Genomic DNA, 10352 nt, shown 5'->3' on the forward strand with positions numbered 1-10352 from the left:
GTATATATATTTCATAAGTTTAAACCTTCCAGTAAAAAGCTAGTTTTTAATTTATTATGTTAATTTAGCATTTAGTATGCTTGTCATGTCTCCTTATTTGAAAGTTTCTTATGCTGGTCCACAGTCACCTATTTAAATTTTGTAGGTACTTTCACTGTAACTTTTGCTAAATTGGCATGACTGTAACTCCCTGAAAATACCCTAAAAATAGAGAAACCAGCTATCTGGTGCTAGCCAGAAAACCACAATATCAAACTTCTATGTCTTTATGTGTGTGCAGAGCGAAAACAACATTATGGAGAAAGAGAAGAGGCAGAAAGAGAAACCAAACCACGGCATTTTTAAAATATTACATGACCTCCACCTATGATAATGGATAACCTCAGGAAACGGTCTCCATTTAATACTTCACTTCACTCCTGCCAGTTACAACACTTAAACCTGTAACATAGTGAATGACTGATTGTCCCAGATTGACTTTACTCACATCTCAGGCTTTTGCAAAATAAACAAAATACTAATAAAATGTGATAATTCAGTGGCTTGACTAACAACTGAAAATACAACAAAAACCTTGACAAGTGCTCTACAGAATTATTATTTTAAACAGACCAACCTCAGCTGGCAAATGGTCTGTAATGAATAGTCTTTCCTGACTATAATGAGTAGGAAATAAATTATCTGAGAAGAAGGATAGCGCAACCTGAGGAAGAGCTATTGCCGTCTTCTCCCTCAAGTCACCTCTAAGTCTCATTATAGGCAGATTTCATTGTGAGAGGGCATATGTATCTTTAATAACTCAGCCTGAAGAGGCCAAGCTAAGCAGTCTACAGTGTGGATCTGGGCCTTCTCAGGTTTTGAAGTATCTGTGGTTCTGACAACAGTGAGCACTGATATTGCTGGGGTTAGCTACTACATAACTCGACAAACTGGACTTGATTGGAGATTAGACTGAGTACATGCTCACAGCAGCTTTAAATTCCAAATCATTATTAGAAAATTGCACAGAAGTGGCCAGTATATTAACCAGTCTTCTGCAGTTCTTCCATGCATGCTCTTCCATTCCAACATGCTGCTGAATGACAGGAATGTTAATGTGGACATATAGGATTCAATCTTGGATAAAAAATAAGCTCCATAATTTACAACATTGATTTTTTTAGGTTGTTGTGCTCTGCATACTGTGTGTTTTCTGTGTTTTACTCCAAAGCTGTGAGAAAGCCATAGAGCTAAGTTGGTGGCAGGGACAAAAATGAGGTTGGACAGGGCAGCAGAGAGGAATGGGACAAGACAGGCACACATCCTGTGTGGGATCACACTGATGTCAAACCATATCGCTTCCTGCTGATTAAGCTGACGTTACGGCACATGAAGATCTGGCTAATTCCTGTATTACATTAGTGCTTCAGAGGCAGATGCAGGGAAGTTATATAACTGCAGAGCATTAAAGTTCAGTTCACTAGCAAGATGAAGACATCAATTTCTGTGTACAATAAGCAGTTTAGTAGGCTGATTAAGTGAAATTTTAAGCTTTGACGATAAAACTTAAACACATTTTGAGTGTAGGAGAAAAGTCACTATTGTGACATTGCCTATTGGGAGTGTGATGCTTTAAAAAAAAAGCATCCTGTTTTATCTTAGGGTTTGACTGTGTGCTAAGTATTAAGAGAACAATTTGTTGTTCCAAAAGCTTTTCTGGGAACTTTTAATTTTTCCCATACAGCTGCAGAGTAGGTGAATGTAATCACACTATTTAGCAGAGAGGCCCAAGTTATCTTCAACCTAGCAAAGCATTTCCTGACCCTCTACACCTCTGTAGCCTAATTATGATTAATATCCCTTGCTTTTGAAACGTATTTCTCATTCCCTAAGCTAGTACAAAATCAAAAAGTCACTATTTTATTGACTACTTCTTTTGTGATATGAAAAGCATGAGTGCAGGTTTGAGCACAAGCTTTACAAAAAGTTACTTAAGAGTTATATATGGATATAATTATCAAATAGTTTAATAAGAGCAGTATTTTTGCTGGCACAAAAACATTTAAAGGTTTTGAATGAAAAAAAAATCTCAGTTAGGGTATCAAATTTAAACAGGTATACTAAATACAATAAAAACATCATAATTTAAATAACGGAGTTGAAAATATAGGACATAATACAGGGATTCGAATTGGTGAATCAAATCATTGTGAACACTTACATGAAAGGTAAGAACAAACCTTTTCACTAGAATTAATCTCTCTAATACTACAAATATGAGAGAGGACTTTTAAATGAACCAATCTGCTAGAATGAATCTGACTTTCCAACCCTACATAAGAGAGAAGACCATTTAGGCAAGTGTGTTTGATTATTAAAAAAAGCTATGTTATCACAAGCTGGACTTGAACTCTGGTCTCTGGTGCAGTAGTTGAGAGATATACCACTAAGCCACGGGAGTGCTAATGTTGGACCCAAATGAAACATTTGAGGCAGTATCCTAGGAAATGTAGATTTATTAAAAAAAAAAAAGTCTTTGCAAGAAAAATACAACAAAAGGTCTTCTCGGACTGAGGAATTATTTTTACAGCAAAAATAATGGAAAAACCACATGAGAAAACAAAACTCCACGAGGGGAGAAAACAAAACCAGAGAACAATTACTACCAAAGAAAGAAACTCAGGAACCCTTACTTGGGGTAGCTAGAGAGGCTTTAGCGAGACCAGGCAGGAGACACAGGGCAAAGACTCAAAAACCGAGTGAGGAACCAAGGGAAAAATACACAACTTAAATACACTGGGGAAAACAAGGCGCAGGTGACTTGGATAACGCTAACAAGGCCACACGAGGAAGAACTAAGGCAGAGGAAAAAACAGGGGACCTCCCACGACAAATCTAGACCTCGGAATAACCGATGCTAAAGGCTTCTCCTGTGCCTCGGGAGAGTAGGCTCGGGACAGGGCATCCGGCTTGACATTCTTAGTGTCGGGTCTGTAAGACAGGAGAAGTTTGTAATGAACCTCCTATAGAAGTTTGCGAAGCCGATGCAACGTTGAACCTCCTTAACTGTAGCGGGAATAGTCCAGTTGAGGACAGCCTCAACCTTCTTAGGGTCCATCTCCACGTGGCCAGGAGTGATGATGAACCCGAGAAACTGAGCCTGGGTAACATGAAACTCACATTTCTCGGGCTTCACGTAGAGATGATTGTCAAGGAGTCTCTGGAGGACCCTGCTGACGTGCCCCTCATGCTCCTCCAATGACCCCAAGAAAATGAGGATATCGTCAAGGTATACAAAGACAAATTAATTAAGCATGTCCCGAAGAACGTCATTTATCAGTGCTTGGAATACTGCGGGGGCATTGGTGAGCCCGAACGGCATCACCAGATACTCATAGTGGCCTGTGGGGGGGTTGAAGGCCGTCTTCCATTCGTCCCCCTGTCGGATCCGCACGAGATGGTATGCGTTGATAACAGGATACTCGGGGGAGTCAATCAGATAGAAGGTCTCCTCCTGCTGGTGTTGATGGATGGTAAGTCGCAGGGACTGAGTGGCCTCTGTTACTCTGCCCGGTTCCAGAGGTCTGCCATCCAATGCCGTAACTGCCTGGGGATGAGGAAGGAGTTGGGTGGGGATCCCAAGTTCCTTAGCCAAGGATAGATCCAGAAAGTCGAGGCCAGAATCAATCATGGCCTGGACCGGATGCTGGTGGCCCTCCCAGGGCAGAGTGGCTGGAACAACTAGGACGGCGTTAGTAGGAGGAGCTCTAATTTTCCCCATCACAGCCCTCCTGTAGCTGGGCAGGGATAACCATTTCCCGAGAGCTCGGAACAAGTGGAGCGAAAGTTATCTGAGGGTAATTATGTAAGCAATCTTGGAGCGGTCTGTGGGAAAACTTGAGGGTAATTATGTAAGCAATCTTGGAGCGATCTGTGGGAAAACTTGAGGGCTGGAGCTCGGAGATCAGGGAGCATTGGGTGAGGAAACCCTGGCAGGAACTAGGATCCCCAGCAAAGGGCTTGGGAGGTGGTAATCGAGGCTCTGCAACTGAAGTTCACTTGGGGGTGAAGCAGCGGGAGGTGAAGCACCCGGGAGCCGTTCAAAAAGCTGGCAGATGGAACCCATCACATCGGCCAGGAGCTGAGAGTGTTTGGTCATTAGCTCCTCCTGATGGCTGGAAAGATGACTCGTGTTTAGCAATCACTGCCAACAGGTCCTTTGAGGCGAGTGTTTCTGAGTCCATAGCTGACTCGGTTTTTCTGTCACGAGCCGGGCTTGAACTCGGGTCTCTGGTGTGGTAGTTGAGAGATCTACCACTAAGTGGTAGATCTACCACTACCTTACTAAGGTAATGTTGGACCCAAACGAAACACTTGAGGCAGTATCCCAGGAAATGTAGATTTATTTAAAAAAAAAAGTCTTTGCAAGAAAAATACAACAAAAGGTCTTCTCGGACTGAGGAATTATCTACAGCAAAAATAATGGAAAAACCACACGAGAAAACAAAACTCCACGAGAACAAGAGAACAATTACTACCAAAGAAAGAAACTCAGAAACCCTTACTTGGGGAAGCTAGAGAGGCTTTAGGGAGACCAGGCAGGAGACACAGGGCAAAGACTCAAAAACCAAGTGAGGAACCAAGGGAAAAATACACAACTTAAATACACTGGGGAAAACAAGGCGCAGGTGACTTGGATAACCCTAACAAGGCCCCACGAGGAAGAACTAAGGCAGAGGAAAAAACAGGGGACCTCTAGAGCCACGGAGACAAACTACAGGAGGTAGAATGCTGACATATGTAATGATCGGTTGTGCTATAGCTCCTTAAAAAAGGGTACCTCCTTATTGGAAAAATATGAAACCGTCACAAAAGTTAGTTGCCTCCCTACTTGTAGTTAGTTAACAAAACCCCACCCCCAATAGAGTGTAAAAGTGATATTTAAGTAGTTTGAGAGTGTAATGAAACTGGTGCTATCTCATCCGTTTTGTTAGTGGGCGGGCACTAAAAGTTCTTTTGGTGTGATTTGTTTTGATTGGTGGAGATTTTTTTGCAGAATCTTGGGTAATGTAGTTTTTCACCAGGAACTCTACTGTTGTGTTGAACGCAGTTATTTAAAGAAATAAAGAAAGAACGAAAGAAAGAGAAATAATATGTGGTTCAACAAAAGCACATAATAACTTTGTAGCTCACAGTAGGTATGTTATCGTTCAACTCAATGGAGAAAATGAATGGGATTTTTACTTCCAAAACCTGACTGTTACATTCTGTTGCAGTCAAACTGATGTGACAACCATTCTGATTGGCTATAAAAGGAAAGACCACACCCCCAAATCTTTTTTTGCTCGTTACAGTGCCTTGGGCTGTCACAAAAACAGGTGTGATATCTCAGGTGCACCCTTTGCTAAAAATGAATTTTGGAGTTCAGCTGAATAGGAAAAAATACAACAGGAAAAAATACATTCTTCATAAACATGAACTGCAGTTGAGTGCACATATAGCCGCAAGAAAAGAGCCTTTAAAATTAGGTGTCAGTTCATGGAGGCAATTGGAACTGCAGGTTTCTCAGAGGAATCTCTTTCAGCACATTTGGAGCCACTGAGGGTAAAAAGAACTCTAGGAGTCTAAGAGTGTTGGATTCTGTGCCTGTGGAAATGTCATGTACTGTATCTGCAGCGGCGTGGCAGGATTGGTGCTGTCTCTGGGATAAATCTCTGTTTTAACAGACCTGACAGAGGGAATGGGTGACAGCAGGGGACAGTGGTTCTAAGGCTGTGCCTTCAATCTAATACCTCTCTAAGCAGTGTGAGTAAAAATCACTGAAGTGAAAGAAAACTATTTTGGCATTTGAAAGTCACAGGAGACTGATAACATAAATAGCGCTATACATGAAAAAAAAAATCACACACACCAGAACAGCAAATAGCAGTCAAATTGAAAGCAGGTAGTAACAGATATACAATATACATTTATTACCGTTGAAAAGACTGCATGGGGTCAGTAAGATTTTTCATTAATATAGCAAACACTATATACATATATATATATTATTTTACTACACTTTACAATAACTTTTTTATTTGAATATATTTAAAAAAAGTAATGAATTCTTATGATGGCATAGCTGAATTTTCAGCAGGCATTACTCCAGTGCCACATGATCCTTCAGAAATTATTCTGCTATGGTGCTCAAAAAACATTTCTTATTATTATCAATGTTGTGCTGTTTATTATTTTTGTGGAAACCCAGATGCATTTTTAAGGATTATTTGATAAATAGAAAGTTTAAAAGAACAATATCTATTTATTAAAAATATATATTTTTCTTTTGTAATGAAGTAAAACAGTCACTGTCACTTTGAATCTGTAACTTTGAATTTAATGCATCTTTGCTGAATAAAATATTAGTATGATTACTTTTAAATCTTACTAAACCCCACATTTTTAAATGATATAGATTACCATGGAAAGAAAATGCATAATAGTAAATGTGTGCTCAAGTGGGTAATTTTTAAAAGAACATTTCTAAATTTCAAACAGCATTTTTTTAAAGATTCTATATACTACTGTAGCACCACCACTTACCCAGCATGCTACTGAGTTTGTACTGAATTACTTAGCTATTCTGCAAAAATGTGCAAAACAAGTTTATGTATTTAGTTAAGTGTACTACTGGAATTCGATTTTAAATTTCATGTTTGCTATTTGTGTTACCATTATAGAACTTGCATTACAAAGAATGTAGCGCCTGATAACTGCCCTTGTTTTGTTTGTGTATGTGTTACTTTCATATTGTGTGTGTGTGTGTGTGTGTGTGTGTGTGTGTATGGGTGTACCTGGTATTCCCTACATTACGGAGACTAAATGTCCCCACAAGGGTAATACCAGTAGATTTTGACCAAGTGGGGAAATTGTTTTGGTCCCCATGAGGAAACAAGCTTATAAATCTTACAGAATTAAGTTTTTTTGAAAATGTAAAAATGCAGAAAGTTTGGTGTGAGGAGTAGGTTTAGGGCTAGGGGTAGGGGTAGGGGGATAGAAAATACAGTTTGCACAGTATAAAAAAAACATTACGTCAATGGAATGTCCCCACAATGATAGGAATACCAATGTGTGTGTGTGTGTGTGTGTGTGTGTGTGTGTGTGTATGTGTGTGTTTACAGTGATGAACCACAAGAATGTCTTCTGTGGAAGATGTCTGATATAATATTAATTGATTTGAGAAGCCTCAGTCCCTGTACCCATTAGCTACCATGTGGTTTCTAAACTGACCTAATTAGTGCGATGACAGTTCTTCAAAACCTTTGCCTAACTGCACTGTCAAAACTTGTAAGTCAACCGCTGACATCAATTGAGAGGCTTTTTAGAGATTATAAAGTCAACCTACTGAAAATAGACATCAAAATCAGTCTGAAATAGCATAGGTTGATAAAATCTTCTGGCTCATAAACCATTTCTAATCATTTTATGCTTAAATCAGTGTGTTCAGCTACCTATTCAGTCACTGTTTAAAAACGTGTGGAACTCTCAGTGAATCTAGCTGAGAGTTGCTGCTTTGATTAGCACTGAGATCAAGTGATGTGAGAGAATTTGATGATGAGGAGGGGAATGTAACTAATCAGCAGAGTGAACACTGAGGGTCAAACCCGTCTTAATCCTCCCATACAGAGAAGGCATCAGCCAAACTATACAAGCGCACTCATGTGCTGCAGTCAGGAATACCGTACAATAACTCCTCGATGGGTGGATCTAAACTCATGGCAGAACCGTAAGCATATCTGTATGCATGTGCATGGTCATATGTCTAATATTTTGTAGTGTGACATATATCTAATAAACTAGGTGAGATAATGCTAAAACCAATCAGATTTAGGAAGCATAATACCTGGATTGGAAACCACTGGATTGGTGTCAGAAGGCTTCTGGGGTGGTCTGGATCTCACCAGGTTGCCCTCACTGCCAGCCTTCATCAACCTCTCCCCGACGACCAGCATGTGTGAGCGGTTCCCTGGAGGTTCCTTTCGGGACTGCTTGGAGGGTTTGACCAAACGTGAAGGTTTGGACATCTCTCCAGGTTCTCCTGAAGCACGCTCGTAAGGGATTCTTCCAAAGTTCTCCCTTCTTTCTGAAACGGCACACACCTTCACCTGTCCAAGCTTTGCAGATAACCTGACATCCAACTAATTGATTTGCTGTTCTTCTCTGTTAAAATTCATTCTTGCTCTGACGAATACTGGAGATTGAAACACGTTGAAGTAGTTGAGGATTCCTTGGAGAGAACCATTTGCTCAGCTTCAGGCACCACAGTGAGGACACAACTGAACACTTGAAGAACTGAATCACTGAAAGAGCTGAGGTTGTTAAACTCTATCGCTATGCAGAAACGCACAACATGCTGATGTCTAATCACTTCTCCCGCTTTGGAGAAATGATCCTCCTAATAATCCAGCACCAGGCAAGCATCAGGCTCTAATCTACTTGTGTAGTTGCTGGTGAAACACAGTGCTCTTAATGCAGATGTAATCTCTGTGTTAAATCGCCATGCAGATTTAACCAGGGAGGCAGCAGAGATGATCACTGTGTCTCAGTTGGCTTCCTACTGCTGTGCATGCAGACCAGAGCCACAGCTAAGTCACACTCAGGCAGAGACAGAGAGAGAGAGGGGGAGGGGGGGTAGAGAGGAGAGAGAATTACTCCCATGTGCATGGTTTTGATAGGCTAAGAGCTCTTGTAACCTCCCTCACCACCTTATCCTTATATAGTGAGGGATGATCTATCTATCTATCTATCTATCTATCTATCTATCTATCTAATCTATCTATCTATCTATCTATCTATCTATCTATCTATCTAGCATTTTTACATTTTATTTTTTTTCTCACATATTACCTTACAATATAAAATTATAAATGTTCATGATTTGCTTCAATGGAAAAACATCTGACCTTTTAAACAAAGAAGTTCACATTGTTACAAATTTGATTAGTGATCTAGAAATAGTGCTCTTAATTTTAAATATTTCTATTTCATGTCATACGATTTCTTGATTAAACTAAGTCAGATTAAATTTATGATAATTTTCATCAAAAACAATTAATAAATATATGTTATCTTCTTGTGCTGTATTGTCAACATTAATTGTGGTTGAAAAAAATGATTGAAAAAAAAATTACTGGCCATGAAATTGTGTTGCATTATTATTATTATTATTATTATTATTATTATATAAATATAATTATTAAAATGACAATAGAATTGCTTAGCTATTTTTTCCTTGCATGTATCTGACAAACAGTTCCTCATACTTTAAAGTCGTCATGAAATCAAAATCAACAATTCTTGTTTTTTTTATGGAATACTGCAGTGTTTATTATAAATGATTTATCCATGCACATTATTTTTGGTAACACTTTATTTTAAGGATCAGTTCTTGCTATTAATTAGTTGCTTATTAGTATGCATATTACTAGCATATTGGCTGTTTATTAGTACTTATAAAGTACATATTAATGCCTTATTCTGCATGACTGTATTTTAGATCCCTTGATCCACCTCATAACTAAACTTAACAACTACCTGACTTCCTATTAATAAGCAGCAAATTAGGAGTTTGTTCAGGGAAAACTCTTAGTTAATAGTGACTGTGTTCCCTATTCTAAAGTGTTACCTTATTATTATTATTTTTTATTATTATTATTTTTATGATTTTTCTAATTCATGTGCTCTCTTACTCTTTAATCAAAATAACTTTCCCTCCCTCTTGCAATGAAATAATTTCTCTGATGATGTGTTCACTAGCCTGAAGGCGGGACAATAACCTCTCCTCTCCAGCAACCTGTCAATCACATGAGATTCCGGCAACAGCAAATAACAATGATCCAACGATCCAATTAATTCCCAATAGACCAAATTAAATCCTGCCCTACATTTTTTTCTCGTTCAAGAAGCAGTTTCATTCAGGTATACAGTATGTCACAATAAGAAAGAAAAGACAATTGCAACTTCCATTCAATGCTAACTTTAAAAAAAAAAACACTGATCTGTGCTGTTGAGAAAAGAGGCAAACATGAAAATCTTATGTTCAGTTAATTCCAATTCAGAAATCTCTGTATATGAATTTTTGATTCCTTTAATAACCTAATAAGACTTAAATGAACAGTGTGAACAGTCAAAACACTATTCTGTAAAGGAGGTGCACAGATCCGTACTGTGGGGTACTCTATATTTATCCAAACAGAAGAATCAGTTTCATTTTAGCACATTTCAAAAAAGTGTTGTTAATGCTTACCCAGAAATATAATTGGAAGCAATGTGACACTGACTCTGTTTTACACCTCTAAACTGCAACCTGTATGACATCACTCCACACATCC

At 38.8% G+C, this 10352-nt stretch overlaps 1 pseudogene; it reads right to left on the reverse strand.

Moving 5' to 3' along the window:
* The window catches only part of LOC107664033 (sickle tail protein homolog), a 51029-nt pseudogene extending 42412 nt beyond the window's left edge, over positions 1-8617 (reverse strand).
* Between the last annotated feature and the right edge of the window lie 1735 nt (positions 8618-10352).

The sequence above is a fragment of the Sinocyclocheilus anshuiensis genome, unplaced genomic scaffold (genome assembly GCF_001515605.1).
Source record: "Sinocyclocheilus anshuiensis isolate Anshui unplaced genomic scaffold, SAMN03320099.WGS_v1.1 scaffold23, whole genome shotgun sequence".
Lineage (NCBI taxonomy): Eukaryota > Metazoa > Chordata > Actinopteri > Cypriniformes > Cyprinidae > Sinocyclocheilus > Sinocyclocheilus anshuiensis.